Source organism: Somniosus microcephalus, unplaced genomic scaffold (assembly GCF_052327205.1).
Source record: "Somniosus microcephalus isolate GS21.2 unplaced genomic scaffold, FLI_Smic_1.0 scaffold354, whole genome shotgun sequence".
Lineage (NCBI taxonomy): Eukaryota > Metazoa > Chordata > Chondrichthyes > Squaliformes > Somniosidae > Somniosus > Somniosus microcephalus.
The window spans coordinates 303,241-316,344 of NW_028225541.1; positions in this window are offsets into that span (position 1 = coordinate 303,241).

Sequence of the window (13,104 nt, forward strand, 5' to 3'; positions counted from 1 at the left end):
GTTTTGTAGTAAATAGTTAAAAATAATCTTAAGATTAGTTGACAGACTTACCATTTGACACTGGGTTATGTTGCTATTCATTTACCCTGTCATTCTGCATTCACGTTTCCACTTGCTGTGGCCACAGTAATGGTAACCTCAAATTTCTGAATTTATGACAAGGTTTGAACATATTATTTTATACTGATTCCAATGACTAAAACTGAAATGGACATGGTTGGATCTTTGGTCGATGGTGTGAACGGGCACTATCGAATTAGACGCCCATTATACTCCACACCTGATTTTCCTTTCCATTGTAATCAATAGAAGAGAAAATCGGGTGGGGTGTGTAATGGGCGGCTAATTCAATATCGCCTGGTTTACCCCATCTCTCATAGTTAAAATTACCCATTGTGAGTTTGTATGCCTTCCAACTTTTATAGAAGAAAAGACCAGAGAGCAGTGGTTAGTCAAGGGTTAATTGATTGAGTTGCTTTGTCAGTTTGTGTCGGTTACAGTAAGTCTTTGAACCATTGTTAAAGCAGTTTAGTGACTAATCAGCACCATTGCCCTTTTGTAATCAAGGGTGTTTCTGTGGAAGGGTGAACCTTGTTTGGGCCGTCACTGCTGGTCACGTTGTTTCAATGTACTTTGAATAATCGTGCTTCATTTCCTGTTTTAGAAGGTTTGATAATATGTCAGGATTTGCTGTGGATGGAAATTTGTAAATATTTGTGAGGAGCCAAACGTGTGCCTGGCACTTGACTCTGTGAAAATTCCTCATTAGCATTCAATAGTATTTCCTCTAACATTGTATTTAATTGTAGAGAACTATTAGAAGGGGTTACACCTTTGTTACTGATCAAAACTAGAATGGTTTCTTTAATCTGCATACCTGAAGTCAAAGAGAATTTGAGTTTAAGAGCTGACCCTTGAACTTGTGATGGGAGAGAGATCATCTGACCTTTCACTGAGAAGAGGAGCTCCGGTAACGTTAACCAATCGGAAGCAGCAGAAAGAGGAGTATTTGACGGAAGAAGAATTTTGAAGCTAAATGGACTATTGTAGGAATCTCTGCACTCCTAGCAAAGAATCTATAAACTCACTAGTAGTTAACAAACTGAGTTTAATGTACTGAAACTTTACAAAACAAGAAAATGCAAGAGAAGCTCTAAACAGGCCTATTCACTATCACTCCACACGAGAACTGGCTGGAAACGCCCTCTACCACTGACATCATGACGTCATCACGCTTCCTGCCGTTGAGGACGTCACATGACCCACGTGATGACGTCATCGCATCAGATCGCGATTTTGTCGATCTAGCTCTGTTTAACCAGAGCCAACATTAAAAGGTAATAAACATGATTAAAGGCAATTATACAAGTCACTGTGAGAGTCTCTTAGTGGCTTTGCCACATACGCCCCCCCAGAATTGTCTTTAACGAGAAGAGTCAATCACTGAGGAGGTCGGACAAGTCTGTTGGACCAACACCTAAATTCCCGGAAGCGCCGATCGCCATCGTGGCCGCGGGGGAAGTACCGGAACCGTCGTGCTTGACTCGCGGTGGTCTATTCGACGGTCTGGTAACGAAAATGCACGGTGGGCGGCAGCAGCGGGCCTTCGGGCCGAAACGAGCATGGAGTAGTAACAGTAACCGGTCGTCGGAGGCACCGAGGTCGGAGCCAGATCCGGGCCCCTCGTGGCGGGGCATTGCGCGATGGCGCAGTTTTGTTGCCGGACTGCATAAGTCTTATCCGTCTCTTCGGCGAGCGTGACGCAGTCTGCGGTTTCTGCTTGGGCGAGGGCTGCCTGGACTTGCTCGGGCAGCTGAGTAAGGAACAGCTCGCGAAACAGAAAGCACTGGGGCTCGGACCCCAGGAGAGTCAGCATGTGGCTCATTAGCTCCGAGGGTTTGGAGTCACCTAACCCTGGTAGCGTCAGTAAACGGCGAGCGCGCTCCGCTTTGATAAGACCAAATACCTGCAGCAATCGTGTCTTGATGGCTACATACTTGTCAGCATTCGGGGGACTCTCCAGAAGGCTGATGATTCTCGACGCCATCGAGCTATCGAGGGCGGAGACCATGTGGAGATATCTGGTCTGGTCCTGTACAACGTTGCGGAGTTAAAATTGCGCCTCGGCTTGCACAAACCAAGAGGCCGCCTGTTGTTCCCAGAATTGGGGGAGCTTCAAGGCCACTGCATTGGCCTCCATTACTGGCCCGTGTTCCGCGTTCGCCGCGAAAAACGATCGCGAGGATTCGGGGTCACCAATGTAGGAGTCTCTGCACTCCTAACAAAGAATCTATAAACTCACTAGTAGTTAACAAACTGAGTTTAATGTACTGAAACTTTACAAAACAAGAAAATGCAGGAGAAGCTCTAAAGAGGTCTATTCACTATCACTCCACACGAGGACTGGCTGGAAACGCCCTCTACCTCTGACGTCATGACGTCATCACGTTTCCCGCCGTTGGGGACGCCACATGACCCACATGATGATGTCATCGCGTCAGATCGCGATTTTGTCAATCTAGCTCTGTTTAACCAGAGCCAACATTAAAAGGTAATAAACATGATTAAAGGCAATTATACAAGTCACTGTGAGAGTCTCTTAGTGGCTTTGCCACACTATAACTATATTCTATGGTTGCAAAAGCACTGGAGAAAATGAACCAATCCCTTGTGATCTCTGTAAAGGGCAGTTATAATTAATCATTGTGTTCTACATTAATTAATTATGAATTTACTTTAAAGTGTAAATAAATGTTTGAATGATTCTAAGCCTCTTAATACTCAGATCTGTCTGTATAGGTTCCAGTGCCTGAAGATCTACTGCAAAGGTGGATATTATGTTGCACGAGGGTTGCCTTGTTTGCGAGGGCACCCACCCCCTAGGAAAACAGTGCAATATGCCTCGAGTTAGCCTGAGGTCTAAAGTTTAAGGGCCAAAGTGATCTTCACAGCTACTGGCAGTGCCCTGTCTGCCCTCATGTTTGCCTACAGGGCAGATTGCAGCACGTGGCACAACTCTGGCACTGCCTCCTTGGTGAATCGGAGCCTACACACACCGAGTTCCTCAGACAAGTCCAGGCAGGTCAGCTTCTGCCTGTGTTTGCATGTGGAAGGATAATAGCAAGTGGGCACAGGTCCCTGTGATGTAACTTCACATACCTGACATCCTGTATTCCTTCTCTTCTTCCTCAACAAAGCGTCAGCATAAGAAATAGGAGTCGTTAAAGGAGCAGCGAGTTTTTAGGAAAGCTCTTTTCCTGAGGACCGTTCCAAATAGGCTAACAAAGCAAATAACATTATCCACCATCAAAACTATCGCTGAGTATCCATTCCTCATCGATGGATCATCTTGGGACATTTACTGTAACATTAAAGGCACTAAATAAATGCCAGCTGTTATCCGTTATTGTGAAAAGCTACCTCAATATGGTATCTGTGTGACTCGCTTAATGAAAATATTGGTATAAAAGTCCATAAATTAACTGTTTCAATCTGCAGTTTAAGCAAAAAGTTACAGAGCAGGCTAGAATTACAAATGCACCCTCAGAAAACTGGAAACAACATTCCAAATGATTTACACTGGCAGAGAGACCCCTAGTGGAGAAACACATGGACTGGATTTTCAAACATAAGAACATAAGAAATAGGAGCAGGAGCAGGCCATTCGGCCCCCGAGCTTGCTCCGCCATTCAATAAAATCATGGCTGACCTGATCTTGGCCTCAACTCCACTTTTCTGCCTGTTCCCCATAACACTTGACTCCCCTGTAGTTCAAAAATCTGTATATTTCAGCCTTGAATATATTCAATGACTCCACCTCCACAGCTCTCTGTGGTAGAGAATTCCAAAGATTCATGACCATCTGAAAGAAGAAATTCCTCCTCATCTCCGTCTTAAGTGGGCGACCCCTTATTCTGGAACTAAGACCCCTAGTTCTAGATTACCCCACGAGGGGAAACATCCTCTCAGCATTTACCCTGTCAAGACCCTCAGAATCTTATATGTTTCAATAAGTTCACCTCTCATTCTTCTAAACTTCAATGAGTATAGGCCCAACCTGCTCAATCTTGCCTCATAAGACAACCCCTTCATCCCAGGAATCAACCGAGTGAACCTTCTCTGAACTGCCTCCAATGCAAGTATATCCCTCCTTAAATAAGGAGACCAAAACTGTACACAGTACTCTAGCTGTGGTCTCACCAACACTGTGTACAGTTGTAGCAAGACTTCCCTACTTTTATACTCCATCCCCTGTGCAATAAGGGCCAACATTCCATTTGCCTTCCTAATTTCTTGCTGTACCTGCATGCTAACTTTTTGTGTTTCATGTACGAGGACACCCAGATACCTCTGTACCGCCGCATTCTGTAGTCTCTCTACATTTAAATAATATTTTGCTTTTCTATTCTTCCTACCAAAGTGGATAACCTCATATTTTCCCACATTATACTCCATCTCCCAATTTTTTGCCCACTCACTTAACCTATCTATATCCCTTTGCAGACTTTTTGTGTCCTCCTCACAACTTGCTTTCCCACCTATCTTTATACCACCAGCAAATTTGGCAACAGTACACTCGGTCCCTTCATCCAAGTCATTAATATAGATTGTAAATAGTTGAGGCCCCTGCACTGATCCCTGTGGCACACCAGTAGTGACAGTTTGCCAACCTTAAAATGACCCATTTATCCCAACTCTCTTTTTTCTGTTAGTTAGCCAATCCTCTATCCATGCTAATATATTAACCCAATGCCACGAGCTCTTATCTTGTGCAGCAACCTTTCCATGGCACCTTATCGAATGCCTTTTGGAACTCGAAATACACTGCATCTACTGGTTCCCCTTTATCCACCCTGTTCGTTACATCCTCAAAGAACTCTAATAAATTTGTCAAACACAATTTCCCTTTCATAACATCACGTTGACTCTGTTTGATTGTATTATGATTTTCTAAATGTCCTGCTCCTACTTCCTGAATAATGGATTCCAGCATTTTCCCAATGACAGATGTTAGGCTAACTGGCCTATAGTTTCCTGCTTTCTGTCTCCCTCCATTCTTGAATATGAGCGTTACATTTGCGGTTTTCCAATCCGCTGGGAAATTTCCAGAGTCTAGGGGATTTTGGAAGATTCCAACCAATGTACCCACTATCTCTGCAGCCACTTATTTTAAGACCCTAGGATGCAGGCCATCAGGTCCAGGGGACTTGTCAGCCTTTAGTCACATTAGTTTGGCTAGTACTTTTTCTCGAGTGATAGTGATTGTTTTAAGTTCCTTCATCCCTTTTGCCCAAACAAATGTAGAAACAAATACTAAAAGTTAATTTTAAGATGTAAAAACAAGAAGGACTATAACAATAAATGTGAAACACAGGACTCTGGCTTACTGGATATACCATGTGCTGCCATGAGATCTCATCGGTAAGTGGAAGAATAATATTATCAGATCACAGCTCAGCCTATAAAGCACAGGACAAATTCAAACAAATATGTGAACAGTTAGAACATAAACAATAGGTTTATAGTAAATGTAGACTTTATTCTTCCTCTGGGAATCAAAACAAGAAGGAATCTTCTCCGGCAATCTTGACATTAAATTTGCACTTGACACACTCTTGCTCTATTTCTTACATACCACAGAGTTCTCTCAATAGTCCTGTATTTCTACTTGCTTCAGACTGGGCAGGCGGCCAAACACAAGTGTTTCCTCTGCCCACCTGGGGCTCTCATGCCATGCCGGAGCTCCGAGTAGAGCGCTTGTTTTGGGAGTCTCGTATCGGGCATCCATCGGAGCTGATTGAGCGTGGTCCAAGCTTCGAAGCTGGGGATGTTGGCCTGAGCAAGAATACTGACGTTAGTGTGCCTATCCTGCCAATGGATTTGCAGGATCTTGCGGAGGCAGCGTTGGTGGTACCTCTCCAGTGCTTTGAGGTGCCTGCTGTATATGGTCCATGTCTCTGAGGCATACAGCAGGGCGGGTACCACTGCTGCTCTGTAGACCATGAGCTTGTTGCCGGGTTTGCGGTCCTGGCCTTTAAACACTCTCTTCCTCAGGCGACCGAAGGCTGCACTGGCACACTGAAGGCGGTGATGGACTTCGTTGTTGATGTCTGACCATGTTGACAGTAGGCTCCCGAGGTATGGAACGTGGTCCACGTTTCCAAGGCCTTGTCGTGGATTTTGATAATCGGGGGGCAGTACTGTGTGGCGGGGGCAGGTTGGTAGAGGACCTTTGACTTACGGGTGTTTATTGTAAGGCCCATGCTCTCGTATGCTTCGGTGAAGGTGTTGACAATGGTTTGGAGTTTGACCTCCGAGTGAGCGCAGACACACTACTTAAAGGCAGTCTACACGTCTTAAAGGGAAGGCGCATTCTGCCTACATTAGCTCATTCAACTGGCTGAGGACAGGGGGAAAAAATAATTAATAATGGCACAACAGGCAAGAGAGCATGCACAAAGTTTCTCTGATGCAGCACTGGAGGCCTTGGTGCAGGAGGTCTATAGGAGGAGAGGGGTCCTCTTTCCACAGGGGCCAGGAGGTCCTCCAGGCAACAGACCAAAGTGCAGCGGGAGCAGTTAGACACTGTGGTGAATGCCAGTAGCGTAGCCCCGAGGATATGGACGCAGTGCAGGAAGAAGTTTAATGACCTCACACGAGCAGTCAAGGCCAGTGAATTCATCATCAAATGCCATATCCCACGAACTGCACCAGTAGCCTCCAACACTGCACAAATCACCAAACCCCCATCAATCACCGACCGACTATCTCTATCAATCACAACTCATACTTCACATTCATAGCTTCAACTTACCCTCACGCATTTACCACTCCTGCAAGCCTCACGCCCACATCTCGCAGCTTACACACACTCACACACTTCCCTTTCTCTTGCAGGAAAAGGTGGCACATAACCGGAGCAAGCAGAACTTAGCCAGTGGTGACAAGCTCACCTGCATCACCCCACCCCCTTGGAGGAGACGGTGCTGGCCATTCTTTGGAGGGGCTTGGCTGAGCACATGGACAGGGGCGTGGCGGAAAGAGCACAAGATGCCGGTATCCTCATACGTTATCCTCCATCTCAAATCTCACTTCTCCCTCATCCTACAATCTACTCTGATTTACAATCTGCACATGGTGTAAACATGCACCTCTTGAATTCCCCCCTCCCCTTACCACAACCTACCTTTGTGCCTTTTTCAGATACCCAAGTAATCCAGCCTGCTCAGCCAGTGGTTGTAGAAGAAGAGGGAGAGGAGAGTGATGAAGAAGAAGACACACGATCACTCGAACTGAAAGTCGCAGCCCCCAGCTCAGATTCTGACACTCCGTGCCATTTAAATGGTAGATTAGAGGCGGAATCTACATGTGGTGAGTCACCGGGCACAAGAGGGCTGCAGTGAGGGCAGAGGACAAGGGTAGCTCAGGTGCTAGCTCCTCGGAGGGCGAGGTCACACACGAGTTCTGCTTCACAGGACTCAGATGAGGACTTCGATGGGGCGGCCTACAGAAGAACACTGATGGGTATGCATAACAAAATGCTTGGTGCAGTGGTAGGCCTGCCAGAAAGCCTGAGTGCAATGTCAAGGAGCATGGAGGAGTCCAGCACCAAACTTGCACAGGGCTTTGCACACAGCTTGGAGCCCATCCTTTCCAGCATGGAAGGGGTGGACAGATACATTAGCACACTTGTGGACCCAACCATGATGCAGCATCTGATGACCGATGTCTCAGCTTCATTTGCAGCACAAACACAAGCCACCCAACGTCTGAGTGCTACAGTGGAAGCTCAGACTGAAGTCATGCAAGCTCAGACTGCTGCCATTGTGGCTGGGTTTACCAGTGTTGAAAGGGGCTTGCAGAGTGTCACAGCAGTCCAGCAATCTGTCCTCCAACAGATGGCTAGGAATGCTGAGACTCCGTCCCGGGGGAGTGGCAGTGGCTCCGTGGAGCAAGAACCTGATGTCCTCTCTCAGGGTGACAGCATTCATCCTCCCACCCCTGCCACTCCACCAGTGGCCTTGCTGCTGCCTGTCAGCCAGCCAGCCCAGACTGCTGCTGCCCATGCTGAAGTGGTGCCCTCCGCAGTCGGGCCTTTTGTGAAGGAATAGCCATGATTCAGAGAAATACACGATACCATGAACAGAATTCTGATATTATTAATAAAAGACATACTGGGTTTAAAAGACACAAGTCTCAGCAGATAAGGCTGTAAACAGAATTCAGGCTTCTGAGAAAAGATCAGTTGATAACAAAGCTGTAAACAAGCTTTGAAATGGGAATTAGTTAAATATTCTAAAACAATGAAAGATTGAAGCAAACCATTGGTGGTTCCAAAAGGTCTATGGTTTGCAACGAACACCATGAGAAGGCCCAGTTTAAGGTGTTACAAACTAACACGTTGAAACAGAAATACTAACATTAAAAGAGGCATGTGCATTTGAAACATGACATCAAGAAAAGAAACATCTGCTGGTCAAATAGTTTTATGTTAAACTTAGAAAGCAGGAACCATAAGATTAAATATGCAACCAATTGAGATAGCTAGAAATGCATGAAAAATTCAGTTGAAGTGTCTTTAATTTAGATATAGTAAAAACCATACCAACAAGACTTTGAAGATATAACTTCAATAGAGACACCAAGCAACTGCATTGTGTCTTTATGCATTTCTCCACTTCACCTGAAGAAGGAGCAGCGCTCCGAAAGCTTGTGATTTCAAATAAAGCTGTTGGACTATAACCTGGTGTTGTGTGTTTATATTGAACATGGAGAATAAGGAAAGACACATGTCTGCAAAAAAGCAGTTAAGCCAAAATTAAGAATTGAATGAAGAATCTTCGCTAAGAATGATATCAAACAGAAACCATAGCTGTCATTGTTTTTATGATGGTTTTTGGAACACCTAAAATTAGAGAAATAATTATGCATGTAATAGTTGAATTGATAGTAAAATAGAAAGCATTCAAACAGAGGTATTGATTAAGACAATTAACTAACATCAACAGAGAACATCATAGAAGAAACCAATGCCAAAAGGGTATAAAAATAAGACCTTTTTAGCAGAACGTCAGAACACGCTGAACGGGCAGGGCGTTTCTCAACTTTCCAGAGGCATCTCTGTAAGTTTTTAACTATTAGTCTCGGGAAGTTAAAGTATTGATTTTTGGTGGATGTTCTGGATTTAGAAATAAGAAATAAGAAATGTAACGATGTTCTGGATTTAGAAATAAAAAATAAGAAATGTAAGGATTTAGAAATAAGAAATAAGAAATGTAACGATGTTCTGGAGTTAGAAATAAGAAATAAGAAATATAACAAAGTAAAGATTTGAGAATAAGGATCTCTGAGAAATAAGAAATGTAAGCTAATTGTACTTTGAATTGTTAATGTTGCGACTGATTCAACAGATGTTAATTGAATGTCGGCTCTTAAATAAAACTATATATTTCTAGAATTGACTCAAAGAGTGAATCTGTATAGACTCGCGAACCCACAAATTCTGTACACTCTTTTGTAAGGAGTTGCAGAAATCTGGGGGGTATTCCAGACCCTTTTAATATCCGGAAGGTTACAGTCCAGTTCAACTTATTAAAAGTACTATCTGGAGGATGGTAACATCTTTAGTCATTCCTTTCCTTTAGGGAGAGATAGCCTGAACCTTTAGACCCATTTAAGCGTCTTATGGAATTCGGCTATCTCTAACTTAAGTTGAGAGTGAACGTCTGGGGAATACGCCTGATCTGGAATAGCCCAAAAGGGCTAGGACTGTAATTAACCCTTCACTTTGTCATGCAAGGCCTTCCGCAGTTTCCCCCACTGAATGTCAGCAGCCTTCCATCAGTCATGCTGCAGCCACTGGGGTAGCACTGCGTAGGAGCACCAGGACAGGCTAAGGCAGAGGGAAGACAGGGACTAAGGGAATGCACAAGGGTGATTAGTTGACTTTATTTGGTTATATTGGACGGATTGATGGATAAAGTTGGATTGGAATATTTCTTTTGTGGGGGCTTTTATTTCCTCATTGTGGCCAAGTGAATGCTGTGATGGTCAGTAACAGAGGGAGGTAAGGAGTGGGACTATTGTTGAATGAGGAATTGGGGTTGCGTTCACTGGTACCATAGACACATGAATCGATCATGGATAGTGTGGGCAGAAAGGGGATGTCTGGGTTGCCTCCTTCCTTCCGCTTCCTCCTCTTCCACTTCCCCCTCCTCTTCCTCCTCCTCCTCTTCTGATTCGTCCTCCTCCCCCTCCTCAGCTGGTTGCCTTATACCTGGTGCCAAGGGCTGTGCTCTCATGATGGCGAGGTTGTGGAACATACAACACCACGACGAATCTTGAGACACATTCGAGTGGGCTCTGCAGGGCAGCAGAAGCCTTGTTTAAGGACACAAATGGTCTGCTCTATCCGATTCTGTATCGCAGCATGGCTCTAATTGTACACATGCTACCCATGTGTAGTTGGGTTGCGGAGCGGAGTCATGAGCCAAATGTTCAGCGGATAGACCTTGTCGCCCATTAGCCACCCTCTGGTTTGTGATTTGGTGGGTTGTTTTGCAGCTCATTTACACTGTCCAGTCATTGATTGCTGCAAATCATTTCCTGAATGTGATTAGAAACATAACCTGGAAAATGAAACTAATATCCATTAGTTTCCAAAACTGAGTGAACAGTGGACTGGTGCCGAATGAAAGCATCATGACTGCTGCAAGGATACCGGGCATTCAGCATCATGATGTGCTGAGCATGGTCACACACCAACTGCACATTCAGCAAGTGGTGACCTTTACAGTTGTGGTACATCTCAGCCTTTGGTGTGGCACCCGTAAAGCCACGTGCATGCAGTCGATGACACCCTGCACCATGGGGAAGTCTGTTATCCTGACAAAGCCACGTGCACGCTCTGCCTGCTTCTCTCTAATCAGAGAGAAGACAATGAAGTCGCCTCTCCTGGCATAAAGAGCGTTTGTCACCTCTCTTATGCAGCAGTGGACAGCGAACTGGGAGATGTTACAGATGTCACCTGCTCCAGGCTGGAAGGATCCTGCTGTGAAAAACGTAGGGCCACAGTTGCCTTCTCAGCCACTGTCAATGTTGTCCTTGCTCTGGTGTGAGGCTGCAGGTCTGGTTGCAAGAGGTGTCAGAGTTCAGTGAGCACCTCCTTCACAAAGCGCAGGTGCCTCGCACACTGCTCCTGGCTCAGGTTCAGGTAACAGAATTGTTCTCGGAAGACCCTTGGTGGTTAATGCCTCCTGCTGAGAGACCTTCTCCCGCGCCTCTTCCTCCTCCCTCTGCGAACAGATTGTCCTCTTCTTCGCTGCCTCTGCTCCATCTCCCTGTCATGTTGCAGCCCAAGGGAGATGACAACTAGAGCAGCCATGACTGGGAGCAAGTGGTCTGACTAGAACCCTTGAATTCAGAACCAAGGCCCTCTCCACTTGCAGCACCACTCCCTGTCACCTCACCAACTTTAAACATCTCTAAAAAGCTCCAAACACTTCCACAAATTTACACAGAGCCAGTAGAAATGAATCAATAACTGACCTGAGAGTGGTTGATGATCTCTTTAAGTATCACTGGTAGGGGGTCCATGCAGCTGCTGAACCCTGTTCAGCTGTGCGAGGGTAACACAGGGCATTACCTGCATCATTGAGGATGAAAATGGCAGCATTGGCATCAAATCAGCATTGCCCACTGATTGAACTCACGATCTGCCTATTCTACATACTCTGGCACCGCTCCCAGCGCCGACGCTAATGCCCTCAGAAAGATGGCATCCAGCGCGGCCCGCACCAGAATTGTGCGAGCGCGGCTCAGACACCATTTTTGACCCAAAGAGGCACCCGTAGCGCCCAAACAACAGGTGCTACACAATCGAATTTTTAGCCCCAGGTGTCTGCTTAGCACCTCCAGGCAAGTTCAAATTATCGTTATCACCAATTAGGAACAAAATTGCGTGCTAAAGCTGGACTTTCAAACAGGCGTGTCTTACTAGCACGGCACCCATTTAGCACCTGTTTTCATCCTTTGGCCAAAATAATCCCCGTTGAATCTTCGTTTCATTTTCCAGGTTTAGTTTCTAATCACAGTCAGGAAATGATTCATAGCAATTGAAGACTGGACAGTATAAATGAGCTGGAAAACAACACACCAAACACTCTTCTCGATCAACTCACCTTTGGAAGTACAGTTGAAGCTGCAGAAGGAATTCAACGCATTTTCCATCCGATCAGCATGATGAGGTAAAGATCATTGGAATTCCTCCTGTATTTAAATTTACATGTAGACTATTGAACAACGAGCTTGTTTTCAGCAATAAAGTAGCATACATTACAAAGCAGTTGAAATGCAGAGAGCTGGGATTATCTGTTCACAGTGAGACATACCGATAAGGGTATACTGCTGCACCAAGACTGGTGATAGTCAGAGGATAGGAGGCAAAAGTTTGTTCTGTTCACAGTATTATATTTGGTAATAATTCAAATTAAAATTAAAATTAGTTTCCACTCAGAATTTGTATCAGGTACAAAGTTAAACTTGAATTTTACACTGTCATAGATTCCCTAGATTCTAGAATGGTCCCAGCGGATCGGAAGGTCGCAAATGTAACACCGCTATCCAAGAAAGGAGGGAGAGAAAAAAAAGGGAACTGCAGGCCAGTTAGCCTGACATCAGTTGTCGGGAAAATACTGCAATCCATTGTTAAGGAAGTGGTATCAGGGCACTTAGAAAATCATAACATGATTAGGCAGAGTCAACATGGTTTTATGAAAGGGAAATCATGTTTGACAAATTTATTAGCGTTTATTGAGGATGCAACAAGCAGGGTAGATAAAGGGGAATCAGTGGATGTAGTATATTTGGATTTCCAAAAGGCATTCGATAAGGTGCCGCATAAAAGGTTATTAAACAAGATTAGGGCTCACAGGGTTGGGGGTAATATAATAGCATGGATAGAGGATTGGTTAACGGACAGAAAACAGAGAGTAGGGATAAACTGAGCTTTTTCAGGTTCATAGCTGTAACTAGTGGGGTGCCGCAAGGATCAGTGTTGGGGCCTCAGTTATTTACAATCTATATTAATGACCTAGATGAAGGGAC